Source organism: Phocoena phocoena, chromosome 7 (genome assembly GCF_963924675.1).
Source record: "Phocoena phocoena chromosome 7, mPhoPho1.1, whole genome shotgun sequence".
Taxonomy (NCBI): domain Eukaryota; kingdom Metazoa; phylum Chordata; class Mammalia; order Artiodactyla; family Phocoenidae; genus Phocoena; species Phocoena phocoena.
In genome coordinates, this window is record NC_089225.1 from 60,442,848 (window position 1) to 60,459,768 (window position 16,921).

General features: G+C 43.5%; 1 pseudogene; it reads right to left on the reverse strand.

The window, feature by feature from the left end:
- Positions 1-1,164: 1,164 nt before the first annotated feature.
- LOC136126099 (protein FAM136A pseudogene) lies at positions 1,165-1,579 on the reverse strand (annotated as a pseudogene).
- Between the last annotated feature and the right edge of the window lie 15,342 nt (positions 1,580-16,921).

The window sequence follows — 16,921 nt, forward strand, 5'->3', positions numbered from 1 at the left end:
AAGTGCCAGAACTGGGGCAGGAACAATGCATGTTGCCAAAGTGGTATTTGGTAACGTAGGGCTGTCCCATTTTTTGCTCTAAAGGAGTCACAGCTTGCCCCTGAGTTGCCGACTTTTTCTCCTTTGACCTTTGTGTTGCCAAGGGATTGTTTCAACAGAGCTCTGTTATTGCAGGGGGCAAAGTAAGCAATACTGGGTTTAGGCTTTCATTCTACTTGTTTTATGAAAACCAGATTTATCCAAAGCCAGTACTTCATAACTCTTAATTAAGCAGCTAACAATTCCTCTTTTGCTGTTCATTTCTAATACTGGCATATAGCACAATCACAATCCCCTTTCCCTTCAAGGGTGGGTGTCACTGCAAGATTGTCTTGTCACTCAGCTGACTCTACTGCAGACAGCCTCAGGGCTCATCATGGCTGCCAGTTAGAGGGAAGGTTTGCTTCCCCTACCAGTATGCTAGCACTTCTTATATTTTTGCAGGGTCTCCAGGCTGAAAGATGTCATGTGTGAGAATTTTAAGAAATGTGCATCCACATTTTGACGGCAGAAATGAATATCCGCAAGGACCCTTTCAAAATTTTTATCCAAACTACCTCTCCCAACTCTACATCTTAAAAGTAACTTCATGCCCTTGTATGTAAAACAAAACCAAGCAAAACAAATCCCCAGAAGCCCCCTTTCCCCTTCTAAATTAGTGACCTCATGGATTTTGTTTCCAGTTTGTGGAAAATGTTGTAGTGATCCTTCTGGTAAACAGGAGATTGGCAACAAATAGAAACACCTCTCCTCACATTCCACCAGCTCATAAGCAGGTCAGGTGAACCTGCCAGCCTGCTGGTATCTGTGTACTAAGAGAAGCTGGTACCTTGGAGGGCTCTGGTTTGGTACAAGGGAGGCTCCCTGTTGCCAGGAAAAGCACTTGAAATTCAGGCTCACAAAAACTCTCCTGTGCTATCTCTGACCCAAATTTTAGCACCAGGTTTTTTCACTTCCTAGGATTCAAACACAAAGGAACCAGTGTCCAGAGGCAAGTGGCATAGGCCTTAAACTTGCTGCCATCCTTAATTTCCTCATTCATAAACTTTCCTTAGAAAACCCAAATCCTCATTCCTCTTTTTAAATACATTCCTGCCTTCAACCCCGATGGCCAATAGCAGACATCTATTTCCCAATGGATGAGAGAGACTCCTTCATCTTCTTGGTCATGACTGGGATGAGGTTCATGTGTTCATCCACACACTTGGTCACGCAACTCTCCAGCTGCCGCTTCACCTGAAGCTCTTTACTCCCCGCATCTACTGAATCTTTGGCTTTGTCGTTGCAATGCATAGTGCACCATTCCAGGCGGTCCTGGAACTTCTCCAGCTCGCTGGTCACCAGGGCCGGCGTTGAGCCAGAGGTGCAGGGCAGCGCTCAATGCACTGGTGCACTTGCTGCATGGATGCCTGGCTGTCCTCACAACAGCCGGTGCTGCACTGGAACATGAGGCCCTGCATCTTCCAATGTTCTCTCTCTCCAGCCTCTTTACCATAGAGTTCACTGCCTCCTGCACTCGGAGCTGCTGCAGCTCCGCCATGACAACCCCACTACCCTGCTACCTGCAGCGCCGGCACCCACGTGGACCCCCCTTGTTAAGTGTTTTGAGTTTGTTTTTGTAGGTTTGTTTTTTTTTGCCGTCTTTTGTTCTCTTTCTTTAAATAAACAAATTGTTTATTTAATAAATAATATATTAAATAAGTAAATAATACATAAGGTTTCAGGCTTCAAAGAGTTGATAAATGTTATGGACTGTTACAAGGTGGGCAGTTTGAAAATAGTGATATTTAGACTGGTAGGTATACTGGTTTGTCCAGTGGAATATGTTTTTTCTGATCTGGTTAATCAGTATTGTGCCGTCTTGTGTGGGAGGGTTTTATGTGATATTATTGCTACCCAGTGCATCGTAGTCCATTTCTATTAAGACCACCACCAACATGCCTGACACAAGTGAAGAAAGTTGCATGAATTAAATTCTATGACTTTTAATTCTGAGCCAAATTCTACGCCTTGAATCCTGAATCAAAGTCTAGAACTTTAAGAGACTTGCATTTATTAAAAGAGTGCGGTGAGAGAAGGACTTCCTACCTTTGTTTTTTTTAACCTTTCTTCTTTTGTTCTCTTCTCTTGTGATTTGATGACTATCTTAATGTTAAGTTTGGATTTTGTGTGTGTGTGTGTGTGTGTGTGTGTGTGTGTATATCTACGACAGGTTTTTGGTTTGTTCTTACCATGAGGTTTTTATATAGCCATCTGTATATACATGATTGTTTTAAGTTGCTGATCTCTTAATTTCAAATACATTTTTAAACTCTGCATTTGTACTCTCCTCCCCTCTTGATTACTGTTTTTTTATATTGTATTTTACATTTGTTTTGTGTATCCATTAACTGCTTATTTGTGGATATAGGTGATTTTAATACTTTTAATTTTCCTACTAACTTTGTGTGTGAGCTCACCTCTACTGGTGAGTTTTTCATTTTGTAATTTTCTTGTTTCTAGTGGTGGCCTTTACTTTTTCACCTAGAGAAATTCCTTTAGCATTTGTTGTAAAACTGGTTTGGTGGTACTAAACTCTTTTAGCTTTTGCGTGTCTGTAAAGCTTTTGATTTCGCTATCAGATCTGAATGAGAACCCTACTGGGTAGAGTATTCTTCTTGTAGGCGTTTCTCTTTTATCACTTTAACTATATCGTGCCACTCCCTTCTGGCCTGCAGATTTTCTGCTGAAAAATCAGCTGATACAGCCTGTGGGTATTCCCTTGTATGTTATTTGTTGCTTTTCCCTCACTGCTTTTAATATTCTCTATCTTGAATTTTTGTAATTTTAATTACAGTGTGTCTTGGTGTGTTCCTCATTGGGTACAGAGGTACAGTCCCACACTGTATGGGACTCTGCACTTCCTGGACTTTGGGTGACTCTTTTCTTTCCCAGGTTAGGGAAGTTTTCAGCTATTATGTTTTCAAATATGTTCTCAGAACGTTTCTCTCTCTCTTCATCTTCTGGGCCCCCAATAATGCAAATATTAGTGCACTTGATGTTGTCCCAGAGGTCTCTTAAACTGTCCTCATTTCTTTTCATTCTTTTTTCTGTTCAGTGGCAGTGGTTTCCACTACTCTGTCTTCCAGCTCACTGATCCATTCCTCTGTATCATTTAGTCTACTGTTGATTCCTTCTAGTGTATTTTTCATTTCAGTTACTGTATTCTTCGTCTCTGTTTGGTTGTGCTTTATATTTTCTAACTCTTTGTTAAAAACTTCCAACTTCTTGCTCTGTGCATCCATTCTTCTCCCAAGTTCTTTCATCACCTTTACTCTGAACTCTTTCTCTGGTAGATTGCCTGTCTCCACTTGGCTTAGTTCTTTTTCTGGGGTTTTATGTTGTTCCTTCGTCTTGAACATGTTCCTCTGTTGCCTCATTTTTTCTAAATTGCTATTTGTATTTTTATGTATGTGGTAAGTTAGTTTCTTTACCTTGGAGAAGGGGCCCTCTGTAGGAGACGTCCTATGCATCCCAGCAGTGCTCTCCCCTCTCATCACCCAGGCTCTAGGGATTACCCCTAAGAGGGCTTCATGGGTTCTTCTGTTGTAGTGGGCTGACTATGTGCGTGGTCTGGTAGGTTTGGTTGGCCCCTAACCCTGTTGATTGTCAGGCCCTGCCTTGTGCAGATGCTGCTGGTTAGGGGGGCCTTGTCATGAGGCAGCTGGTTGTGGAATCCTAGGGGGCCCTGGGGCTGGTGCTGGCTCACTGGTGGGCAGTCAGGGTCCAGAACACTCCAGAGCTGTTGCCCCCGCCATTGGCAGGTGAAGCCAGGTCCTGGGGTTAGTGCTGGACACTGGCACGCAGAGCCAGGTCCTAGAGCTGGCTTCAGCACCCAGGGATCCCATAGCTGCTGTCAGATTGCTGGTGGGGAGGTGTTGGTTCCTCCCACCAACACCTTGTTGCTCGGGTATGAGGTCCAGGGTGTCCTGAAGCTTGTATTGGCCTGCTAGTGGGCAGGGCCAGGGCCCAGGTGGTCCCAAGTAGGGTCTGGCCTACTGTGGGCAGGCTGAGTCCACAGTCTGTGGGATTGTAGTCTTCTTGGGTCTAGTGTCTGCCCCCTGGTGGTTGAAGCTGGTCTAGAGGTTAGTGTAGGTTTCCTGGAGGGCAGGGCTGGTGCCTGTCCTCTCGTGGGTGGAGCTGGGTCTTGGCCCTCTTGTGGGCAGGGCCGTGTCTAGGGGCATGTCTAGAGGTACCTACAGCCTGTTGGATGAGGCAAGGTGTTGGCGCTAATGAGCTAGAGGGAGGATCTGAAGATGGTGGCCGCCAGCGTCAGTGTTACATAGTAGAATGTGTAACACAGCCAAATATGGCTGCTGCCAGTGTCTGTGTCCCCCAGGGTGAGCCACAGCCACCCCCATCCCCTCACTCCCACCCCCCACTACTACCCCTCCAATCCCCCAGCCCCACCCCAGCCCACCTCTCTGGGAGACTTTCCAAGTCTGGCCCAGGCTCCTAGCAAATTATTGCTTTGCCCTGGATCTGTGAGATCTTATGTGCACCCTTTAAGAGGTTAGTCTCTCTTTCCCCCAGTCCTGTGGGGCTCCAAAAATTAAGCCCCACTGGCCTTCAAAGCCAAATGCTCTGGGGGCTCATCTTCCTGGTGCAGGATCCCTGGGTTGGGGAGCCTGGCATGGGGCTCAGAACTCTCACTCCTATGGGAGAACCTCTGTATTATAATTATTCTCCAGTTTGTGGGTTGCCCAGGGGTATGGGACTTGATTATATCATGAGTCCATCTCTCCTACCCAACTTGTTTTGGTTCCTTCTTTTTTGTCTTTAGTTGTAGAAGATCTTTCCTCTTTTAAGGACACCTGTGTTTACATTGGGCCCATCTGGATAATCTGGGATATTGTCCTATTTTATTTTATTATTCTTTTAAAAATTTATTTATTTTTATTTATTTATTTTTGGCTGTGTTGGGTCTGTTGTTGCACACGGTCTTTCTCTAGTTGTGGTGAGCAGGGGCTACTCTTCATTGCAGTGTGTGGGCTTCTTATTGCGGTGGCTTCTCTTGTTGCAGAGCATGGGCCTTAGGCACACGGACTTCAGTAGTTGTGGCACATGGGCTCAGTAGTTGTGGCTCGCAGGCTCAGTAGTTATAGCACATGGGCTTAGTTGCTCCACGGCATGTGGGATCTTCCCGGACCAGGGCTTGAGCCTGTGTCCCCTGCATTGGGAGGCGGATTCTTAACCACTGCATCACCAGGGACGCCCTATTGTCCTATTTTAAAGTCAGCTGATTAGCAACCTTAATTCCCTTTTGCCATGTAACCTAACATATTCACAGGGTCAGGCCTGTGCACATCTTTGAGGGGCCATTATTCTACCTACCACAGACAAGTTTAAAGATTGTTGAATAAATTCATGCTAGACAGAAAAGTGGGCCTTAAAAATTCACTTTTTCATTCAACCAGTATTTATTGTGTGCTTACAAATGATCAGGAACTGTTCCAGGTGCTGCCATTAAAATAGAAAGCAAGGTGGACTGGTCTTTGTCTTCACTGAGTTCACAGTATAGTGTCCATACAGTTATAATATATTTTTTAAAAACTCCTGTTAAAATGAAGCAATACAGCAACATAATTAACTTTTACTGAAAATCTTTATCCCCACTGGATTCATAAGAGAAATTGTCTATAACTGTCTTTTTTTTATACTTAAACTGTCTTTTCTAAGTATAGAAAAGACAGTTTTCTAACTGTCTTATACGAAACTATCTTTTCTTTTCCTTATCTGGTTCAATTTCAAGGTTATATAATAGTAGTTGCTACAAAATAGTTGAATCGTTTTCATTCCATCTATTTTTTTGGAACAGTTCATACAAAAGAGGAATCATTTGTTCTTTGAAACTTTGATTCAACTCATCTCTAAGATTGTTCAGACCTGAGCTTTTTAATTTTTTTGGAGGTTTCCATATCCAGTTCAAATACTTTAATGGTTAGTAGTCTATTCAGATGTCTGGGGTTACATGGGTTACACATTGTTAACATGTGTCAATTTCATCTAGGTGCTGAAAGTTCTTGCTGCACAGTTGCTCATATGGGTTTACCTTTTCTTAACATTTTCTGTGTCTGTAATTATTTTCCACTTTTTATTACACATTATGTTTCTTTGCCTCTTCTCTCTCTAGGATGGTTTGTTTGTTTTTCTCTTAACAAATTCTGCCAGAGGTCTGTGTAGTAGGATTGTCTGTGGTTTCACTAATAATCCCCAATATTTTTGCTCTTTTTATTGATTTTTTTTTGTTTGCCCTTATGTCCCTCCTTGTTCTCTTTGCTCTATTTGTTAGCCTTTTGTAATCTCTGATTTCTGAGATTATTTTTCTTGTATTTTTATTCAAATATACTTAGAGTTATATTTCTCTTTAGGTACTGCTTGTTGTGTTGCAAAAATTTTCACATGTGGTTTCATGTCATTCAGCACTAAATATTTGGGGATATTTGCTTATAATTTTGTCTTTAACCCAAATATTACATTGTTTATCTTATTTATTTTTTACCAACCATACATTTAAAAAAATTATTTTCCCCTTTTCCTGTCTTCCATTGGACAAGTGCAAATCTATTTTGCTGGAATGAAGTTGTGTTTCGATTTCTAATCTTCTGGTGGTGTTCCCTAATTATTAAGACTCATTCTTTACCCAGCAGTTTCTAAACTGTGTACGTTTCCTCCCCATGCCCTCTCCTCCCTCATCCCGCACCCCTTGCACATCTACTATCTTAGTTCCCCGAGGGGCTCACTGCTCCCAGCTCTTCGTTTCCAAGCAGTTGCCACGCCCACTCCAATCCCTTGGGCCAGTCCTCTCGTTCTCCGCCCCAAAGCCCTCCCAGCTCCCCGCCTCCCAACCCGGCGACCCCGCCCCTCAAGGAGCAGTACTCTAGGGCTGCCTTCCCAAGAGTCGCTGTCGGCTAGGAGGGCGGAGTCTCCGGGCCCTGCTCCCGGGTTCGTGCCGCTGCTCCCTGTGGCTCGCCCTGGGACCTACTGCCCCCCAGACTCCCGCACCTGCATGTCCTACCTGACCCCTCCCTTCCTAAAGGAGCTCCCGAGGGTCCCGATACATGGAAGCCTGGTCTGCCCCGCGCAACCTCTCCCATCCCCAGCATGGCCGTCCTGGTCTCTGACATCTTTTGTTGAAAAAGGAGAGAACGAACGTCAGGCTCACACAAGGCAGGATTGAGCAGTGGTGGCTGAAGAAAGAGCGGCAGCTTGAATTTCAGTTTTCTTGTGAGGAATTTTCCAGAAAAGGTATCTTCACTGTGAAGTAGGTATAGTAAATATCGATCTTGTCCTGGTAGTAGCACTTGGCTATGGTTTTTCCTTCAGGTTTTACAATACTGTACAGAGGGGGCCAGTACCAATCCTTCAAAGGGAAGGTGCTTTGTTGGTAAAGATACCGATTGCCTCCTCTTGGACTAACGGTCACACTGATGAATATGGGTGTTAAAAAAAAAAAAAGTTTGTTTCTCACATGAATGAAAAGGAAATTTCCTTTCGTCTCTCTCAGGCTCCCTTCAAGAGTAAAGTCAGGGTTACTTAACATGCAAAATTAAATACTGACCTCATTTCAAATGAAATAAAATTCATTGCTTGATCAGCATCCCCTTGGAGCAGTTTATATTAATGGAATTATCTTTTATTACCCGAGTAAATTGATTTAGGATGATACAGTTTACCTAAAAAGCAGTAATATTTACAGCTCCTGAAATTAAATGCTAAGGGAAAACATGATTTCTTTAAACCGGGTAGGGGGACAAGCCTAAGGGAGTTTTACTCTAACGACTACCACATTCGGTGGCTCTTCAGCTTGATCTCGGCTTGGTCATTCTTGCATGAGCTCTGCTTTGCCTGTGATTCCACTCTGAGCTCACTGACCTCGAGAGCACGAAGCAGAAGGTAGCTCATATCTTCTGCCTAAGACTGGGTGTGGTTTGTGAGTGGCTGGAATAGTAGTTTGGAGGACTTGAGGAGAGGGGTGGCCCACGTGCTGTGTGTCTTCCCCTAGTGACCAATGTGCTGAAGTTCCTATGGTTCAAGGCAGTTGCTAAGTTTTAAATGATCAGCAACAAAGTAAAGCTCACTCATGGGAACACATCCTGTGTGTACAGCACCAATTCTGGAAGCTTGACATGTGAAAAGATACGATACACTTTATACCCAGAAGGAGTAAAACAAGATCTTAGGAATAAGGTAGGAAAAAAATAAAAACAAAAGGTGCATATATTGTGTCAAAACTGTGCTATAAGCTAATAAGAATTATAAAAACTTACAGATTGAGGTAAAATTAGTGTTTTCCAAAGTGTGTGTTCCTCTCGGCTAATCCCACAAGGTATTTAAAGAATTCTGACATCAAAATAAATTTGGAGGGCTTCCCTGGTGGCGCAGTGGTTGAGAGTCCACCTGCCGATGCAGGGGACACGGGTTTGTGACCCGGTCCGGGAAGATCCCACGTGCCAAGGAGCGGCTGGGCCCGTGAGCCATGGCTGCCGAGCCTGCGCGTCCGGAGCCTGTGCTCCACAACAGGAGAGGCCACAACAGTGAGAGGCCCGCGTACCACAAAAAAAAAAATTTGGAAAATGCTACTCACTGTATCCCAGCTGTGATATTTTAAAGGGACCTGATAAGACCTATCATAAATAAACTTCTTTAACCCAGAGTTTACCAACTGTATTTATATATTGGAATCTTTAAAAATTATTATTAGTAGTATAAAAGCTATTAAAAATAAGCTGTGGAACACACTTTCTGAAACACTGTTCTAGAATTACCATTCTATATGGCAATGAGAAGCTCATGAGTGACCCTGAGGGAACCTGTCAGAATGGTAGGATTAAATCGTTATTAAGATGAAAGAATAAGGTGAGAAAGTGATAACAGTGATTATAACCTGTTAACTGGAGTTCCCAATGAAAGAAATAGATGAGATAAAATTCAAGGGGGGGGGGCTTCCCTGGTGGCGCAGTGGTTGAGAGTCCGCCTGCCGATGCAGGGGACACGGGTTCGTGCCCCGGTCCGGGAGGATCCCACGTGCCGCGGAGCGGCTGGGCCCGTGAGCCGTGGCCGCTGGGCCTGCGCGTCCGGAGCCTGTGCTCCGCAACGGGAGAGGCCACAACAGTGAGAGGCCCGCGTACCGCAAAAAAAAAAAAAAAAAAAAAATTCAAGGGGGTGTGAGGGTTGTTACGTGTCAACTTGGCTGGGCCATGGTACCCAGCTATTTGGTCAAACATCACTCCGGATGTTTCTGTGGAGGTATTTTTTGGATGAGATTAACATTTAAGTCAGTGGACTTTGAATAAAGCAGATTATCCTCCATGAGCAGTGTGTCTGTTAGAACATTTATATATGTGATTTGCATTATGGCTTTTTTTGGACAGTGCTGATCGAAACTGTTAAATAACAACCAAAGTTCTCAGTATCAGTTGAGAAAAAAGGCCCATCATCAGACAATATGGTGCAGATGGTAAGAAGAGGAAGTGACGTAGAGATTCAGAGAATGCCATAAATTACCTTGGGTCCTGTCCTTGGGCCAGACGTTTTTTTTTTTTTCTTTTTTTTTTTTTTCGAAATTATTACTTATTTTTCAGCTGTGTCAGGTCTTAGCTGCGGCAGGCCAGATCTTCGTTGAGGCATGCGGGATCTTTAGCTGTGGCGTGCGGACTCTTCGTTTTGGTGTGCAGGTTTTCTCTTCTCTAGTTGTGGCGTGTGGGCTCCTGGGCGTGTAGGCTCTGTAGTTTGCCGCGCTGCGTGCAGGCTCTATTGTTGAGGCACACGGGCTCAGTAGTTGTGGCTATGGCGCTTGGGCTTCGTTGCCCCGAAGCATGTGGGATCTTAGTTCCCTGACCAGGGATCGAACCCACGTCCCCTGCATTGGAAGGCGGATTCTTTACCACTGGACCACCAGGGAAGTCCCTGGCGCAGACTTTTTAATGTTTACTCTGCTGATCCCATAAGCCTGTACCTCAAGGCAGTTGAAATGTTATAGAAGGAATTTATGTTTGAGTGAGTCATTCCAATATCATAGCTTTGTAAGGAGAATGCCTTACACTGTGTGTATCTTCAAGGTTTTCAAAATACTTGCACATTCATTATCTCATTTAATCTTCCTAATGATCTGGGAGGAAGGTAGAGCAGGTTATCCCTATTTCACTGGTGAGGCAATTGAGGCTTGAAGAGTCTGTGTGATGCAAAGAACATTGGAATTAAGGATGCTGTTGAACAGTGACTCCGAGTGATCAAATACTATGAGGTCCTGGAAAGAACACTGGATTTGGAGTCAGAAGGCTCAGTTCTTCCCAGATTGATGATTTTAGGTATTCTTACCTGTCTACCTAAGTTTCATTTATTCAGCTGTAAAATGGGATAAACCTATCCCAGAGGGTTGAGGTGAGCATTAATTGAGATAATCCACGTAAAACACTTGACACAGTAACTAAATCCCAGGAATCTCTTGGTAATTTAACTCTTAGTAGTAGTATGAAATTATATTTTAATATCATTCAAATTAAGGGTAAACATCTAGGTGTAGCAAGGTTCTAATACCATCCTTTAGTACTCCAGTCTAGGAGGTTATCCTTCTAAATGCTCTGCAAAACACTGCTCTGTATATCCCTTTAGTTGATAATAGGGGTTCCATTTAGAATTACAGGCATGTAATTTGCAGGCATGACAACAGGATTCAGAGAGTTATAAGTGAATATGCCTCATTTTCTAAATGAGGAAATGGAACTTATTAAGATAAATTATCTAATACTTGGATATGAGGCAAAAAAAAAATAGTGGGTGGCATGTCCTTTCAGTGACATGGGAGTGAAGGCTATGCTAGGATTAGCCAGGGTAATGTACTTCACCTTGCTGCTTATCCTTGGTTTAAGTTTCCAGACTTAGTGATGATGCATGTTAACTTGTAGACTTTTTTTTTTTCCTGGTAGAAGTGCAGATTTCTGCCTAGTGGAACAGACAACCCCCAAAGTTATAGTTTAAACAGTTTTGTATCTCACCCAGCAATCTCATTCTCCTATAAAGAAATGCCCTAGCTCCACAAATGCTCTTTGAACTGGCCAGGGCATCTTACTAGTTCCCTCATTATTGAATGAATTGAATAAAATCTTTGACATGCACCATCTAGAATGTGCCTCTGGATTCACCCCCTCTCAGGTTCACAGTCTATGCTGTCGTCCAATGTCTGAAAACACCTGCCTTGTGTCTTTTGTCCAGTTTCATAGTTATTTACAGAGGGAGGGCTGGCCTGGAATCTGTTATTCCTTCATGCTGGAAGCAGAAGTCAATTACTCTTATATTAGAGATGAGGAAACAGAGGAATGGAAAGGTTTAGCAACTTGTCCGGAATCACGCAGCAGTTTAAATGTTGGAGCTGGAATTCAAGCCTAGGCAGACTGACTTCAGAGCTGCTCACTTAATTATTGTGCCGTGTAGCTTCTCAGAAAAATGGCTTTATATATACATGTAAAATGTTTTGTCTGGTGTCAGGAAACAGTAAGTCCTTAATAAAGTCTAGCTATATTATTCTTTAAAACTCTGAAGCTCAGTATAAATGTGTTCTTAGCCCAGTGCTTAGAAGCAGAAGATGGTGGATAGGACAAAAGTACCACCACATGAGCTGGTTTTCTTGATTAGTACTAATCTTTATTACCGTCCTACCATTAGCAAATGAAAAGAGGGCATTTGCCTAAGTCCTTTTTATTTGCATGAACCAAATATTAAATCCTTAGTCTGCTTTTTTTTGCTATTAAAATCTTTATTCATTAGAAATATAGAGCAAAACAGAACAATCCAAGCAATAAGGCATAGATGGTACTCCTATCAATTTCTGAATTTCAAATCAATAAATACTGTGCAGTAACACACCCATCTGGCCATGAAGCAGATTGCAATGGAATGAAGGTACAAGCTCATGAATAGGAATGCAAATATTTGTAATAGCACCCAGCACTGAATCTACCATCTATTTATTTATTTGTTTATTTGTGTGTGTATGTATGTATATATGGCTGTGCTGGGTCTTCAGTTGCTGCACGAGGGCCTCTCCAGTTGCGGTGAGTGGGGGCCACTCCTTGATGCGGCGCGTGGGCCTCTCACCTTGGCGGCCCCTCCCGTCGCAGAGCACAGGCTCCAGGCGCGCGGGGCCCCAGCAGTCGTGGCCTGAAGGCTCTAGAGCGCAGGCTCAATAGTTGTGGCAAACGGGCTTCAGTAGTTGTGGCTCGTGGGCTCCAGAGCACAGGCTCAGTAGTTGTAGCGCACGGGCTTAGTCGCTCCGCGGCACATGGGATCTTCCCGGACCACGGCTCAAACCCATGTCCCCTGAACTTGCAGGTGGATTCCCAACCACTGCACCTCCAGGGAAGACCCTACCATCTAATTTCCAATCTACTACCTAAATTTTTCATCTCATACAAAAATTTATAAGGGAGACATTTTTAAACCCATGCCTTTCTTTGGCTTTAGCCCATATACTTAAATATTTAGTTTGCCTCTGTCTTGTGCCTCTTTTTTCTTGAGATACATATAAAATTTCCCCAAACTTCAGTTATATCTACTAGCACAAAATGCAACAGATGCATTGCAGTTATCCACTCACTCTGATTAGCATAGGAAGGAGAACTAGCTTGTTCTGGTCTCCTTCCCATAACACCCACTCTTACCTCATACCAGACAAGCAGACACATATGCCATCCATCAACTTTGATCTCTCTGAATAGCAGCTGCCAGATCTTTTGCACGTTGTTCTCTGTGGATGGTTAGAATTTATACGTTTGAACCTAAATAAATTTACAAAGGCAAATGCAGAAATCAGGAAATGGTAAATTAAATAGAATAAGTGCAAGACTTGGTTTATTGTTATCTTCCCACAAGCCCAAACTTCCCTTTTCTGGTAGCAGCTTTATCTGTGGCAGAAAGCCATCATTATCTCCTATCTGTCAATAATTCTGAAAACGTTGTCAAGCTAGTAAAATGTTCAGAGTGGACCACATCGTCAGTAGTTCCACAAATTTACAGTTTTTCGGGTAAAGCTGTACTTGAACGCATCAAAATAAGTTGATTTTTTCCCCCTACTCTATTAAGAGCTGCTGCTTAGTTCTAATACTCAGAAGCGTTCAAAGTTGGAACTTTTTAGAACTCATATTACAATGTGGCTTCTTAAAAATCTTCCCAGATATTTAACTGTCCTTTGGCCCTTGAAGTGCAGTGTTATTCTAGATGTAGCCTTACTCATGACAGGCTTTGTCCTCAAATTAGGATCACTTCTATTTCATTTCCTGAATGTCCTTTGGATGTCAAGAAGAGTCTTTTCAAAATCCCAATGTGCCCTGCCACCAGAGCAATACACACACCAACCACACAGACATACAAAAGCATTTTTTAAAATAAAAGGCAAAAGACATATCTAAAGAGAAAAGTATCTTAGAGTTGTAATTTTTTTGATAAGTAACATGATTTATCCGATTTTTCTTTTCACCCTAAACTATAACTCCATATCTCAGGTTGGGCTCTGCAGGGAGCAGACTCTGAGGAAGAGACAGTGGCAGGACGTTTATTTAGGGAATGCTTTTGGGATCACCATCTTTGAAAGGAATAAAAAGAAATTGGGATTGGACAGGAGGAGAAGTTGGATTGCGATACAGTCTCAATGAAGTTATCAGCTGGACCCCTAGGAAACTCTAAAGCTGCTGGGCCCTTTGGAATTGCCCCAGACTGGAGCAAGACGGTGAGGTCTTTGTTGACCAGTCAGTGGAGGCAGGCTGCCCAAAAAAGGGGATGTGACCTTGGATGCAGTGACGCTTTTCAACTGAGGCAATTCTGAAGAGGGATGATAGCTAGAACTGCCTTCACGTACATGCAACTCATGTAGTCACACAAGACCCATACTCAAAAAAAACCCACACTTAGTTTAACACCCTGCTGTCTCTGTCCTAAAATTCTTTATAATTTTTGGCCAAGGAGTCCTAGATTTTCATTTGGCACCGGGCCCTACAAATAATGTAATTGGTCCTGCTGACCACGGAGGACTGCCCACCGGCAGCACTCCCTGCAGCTGGGATGATTAAGTCCTTCCTTAAGCCCTTAAGTGGGATCTGGGTGATAGACCACAATGATAGTCCACCCCTTGCATTGCTTGAATCCACTTAGAATAAGATCTGGGAGCATTCTCCAGGATTCCAGCCTCTTTCCCTAGAGGAAACGTAGAAGTAGTTAGTAAAATAAACTACGGTCCCCAACACTGAAACTAGTCTCGGGGCTACAGCTGATAATCACCTTTCTCCTGGGACCGCTGTAAGTTGACATGCCACCAAGTGGCTCATTTGTTTCCTGAAGGATTGGGGGCTCAGCATCGGTCTCTGTTACTGGCAGGCTGAACATTCAGCAGTGAATGTAACTAGATCAGCCTAGGTATGTGGGCACCCATCCCTTTGGGTCAACTGTAGCCTCCAATCCTGCTACAGTGGCTATTCCATCCCAGACACTGGATGATGTCATTTTGTCAACTTGGTTGTTCAGGGCCTCTTCCATCATGGATCCTTTATGGTATGGATCAACAGGCAGTACGAAGCTCTTCACACTTTGTGCCTGTCCATGTAGCTTTATCTCAGATCTCCTTGTCCCTAGTCTTCCAGTCTCTTTTCAGGCCCCTGCCAGCTGGCCACACCAGTTGCCACTGTCAAGTATATTCTAACCTTGGGCCACTTTCCACGCAAATGGATGGCAAGGTGTACTGCCTGAAACTCTGCCCTTTGGGACGATTTCCCCTCATCACTATCTTTCAAGGCCACCCCTTTGTAGGCTGTAGTATAGCCATCGTGTATTTTCATTTTGTGCCATGTACTGGCCTTACCTATCCACGAGTCAAATTCAGGCACTTTTCTCTTCCATCAACTGGCCACACAGGATCACTGGCAACAGGTGTGAACTGAGGGAGAGTCACCGGTGCAACAGTGGTAGATGACTTGGGAGTCCAGGCTGCCTGCTTATGTAGCATACTGTGCCCTCTGGCCATATTTGTGTTTGCTCCTAGATGCATCTTCCATGTTACAATGGTTTGCGACATGACTCAACCCAACTTTATGACTTTATGGGACTGAAAGAACCCAGCTCGTTATTGGTGGTTTTGGCTACATGGCTACCAAGCATCCCATCATAAGGTGCTACATCTCTACCAGGGCACACTGGCACATCAGGAGCTGTTTGTTGAAAGGTGTTTACTTCTCCGCTATAGATGGCATGGTCTTGATCCAGAATCCTTGGCATCCACATTGTGATTTTCCCATTGGAACTTGTCATAAACTCCACACAGCATATTTCCCCACTACTGATGCATCTAATGCAACAGGCATAGTTGCCTGTTCAGCCTATTTGAGTCACTCACCTAACATGGTTAACAGTATAACCAATTAGATTGGTTAAGAGCCTTGACAAAATGCTGTTAAAGAACACCTGATGGTGCAGGGAACTCCCTAGCACATCTGGACAGTCTGACAGAGGTGGCATTTGAACAGTATTTTCTTTTTTTTTTTGCAGTACGCGGGCCTCTCACCGTTGTGGCTTCTCCCGTTGCGGAGCACAGGCTCCGGACATGCAGGCTCAGTGGCCATGGCTCACGGGCCCAGCCTCTTTGCAGCATGTGGGATCTTCCCGGACTGGGGCACAAACCCGTGTCCCCTGCATCGGCAGGCGGACTCTCAACCACTGCGCCACCAGGGAAGTCCTGAACAGTATTTTTAAGAACACATGCTTCCTCCGTAGCCCGAAGTAGAGAAAGCATAGGCAGAAGGAAGAGCATGGCTTCCGGGTACCTTATACTCAGATCTCATCGTTTTTTCAATACATTTGAACTGCTTAGAACCCAAGTACATTGTCCTTTCCCCCTGTTGGACCTCATCTTCTTCTTCCAACACCTTCTGAAACCTCCCCCCAACTTACCCTCTTCACGGTGGGCATTTTACTGTGCAGAAGGGTCTGATGTCATCTCTAAAGTGAGTTCATTGTGCCCTGTCTATATTCCAGAGCATTCATAAACACCCAAGGTTAATCCAATCTTAATGCTCCACTTTATGCCTAAACTTTGTTTCCAGTCTGTGTGTTCCTTAACCTCACCCCCAAAATAACCGAAATCCTGATTTAATTGACGTACACATGGCTTATAACGTGAAACTAAGTTAAATGCTCTTTAGAGCTTTAAACAAGTTACACACACTGGTTTCCCTTTATTATGTAGGTTTATTATTCTCAAAGGATTGCACTCAGGTTATCTTTTTTCCAGACAGAAAAACATTTGTTACATACTTCCTGCTAGACTGACACTTGAGGTTGTCAACATCTGCCTTTATCACTGAGCGCTCTCTTCCTCTCTGAGGTATTCCCTGATCTACAGGTGTAGCACTATCAGCTGGCACTGACAGATGGCAGACTTGAGGTGTTATGAGATGATATATGAAAACATAAAAGGCAAAATTAAAATTTGCTCATGAGACTTATTCCCTAACCTTTGAAGCACTCACTATTTTGTTTGAAACATTCTTGTAACTGAATTGAGTGCACTGGAAAGTTTTGTTTCAGTAATTCTAATGCTTTTTCAACTACTATGCGTCTATGAATGGTTATATGTCAAAGCATAAGACAACGCTGCATATGCGTAGAGAAAATACGGAAGTGATTCATCACATATACATTTGTAAATTTTTGGTTTTTTTTTTTTACCTTTGACTCTAAGAAGTAAACTAGAGATATGTAAATAACACAGTATCCACATTGTAATGTTACAAGAATGGCTAGAAAGAACAGGGCCACAGTCGAGTCAGTAGCACTTTAATGAAATGAACAGAACCCATTA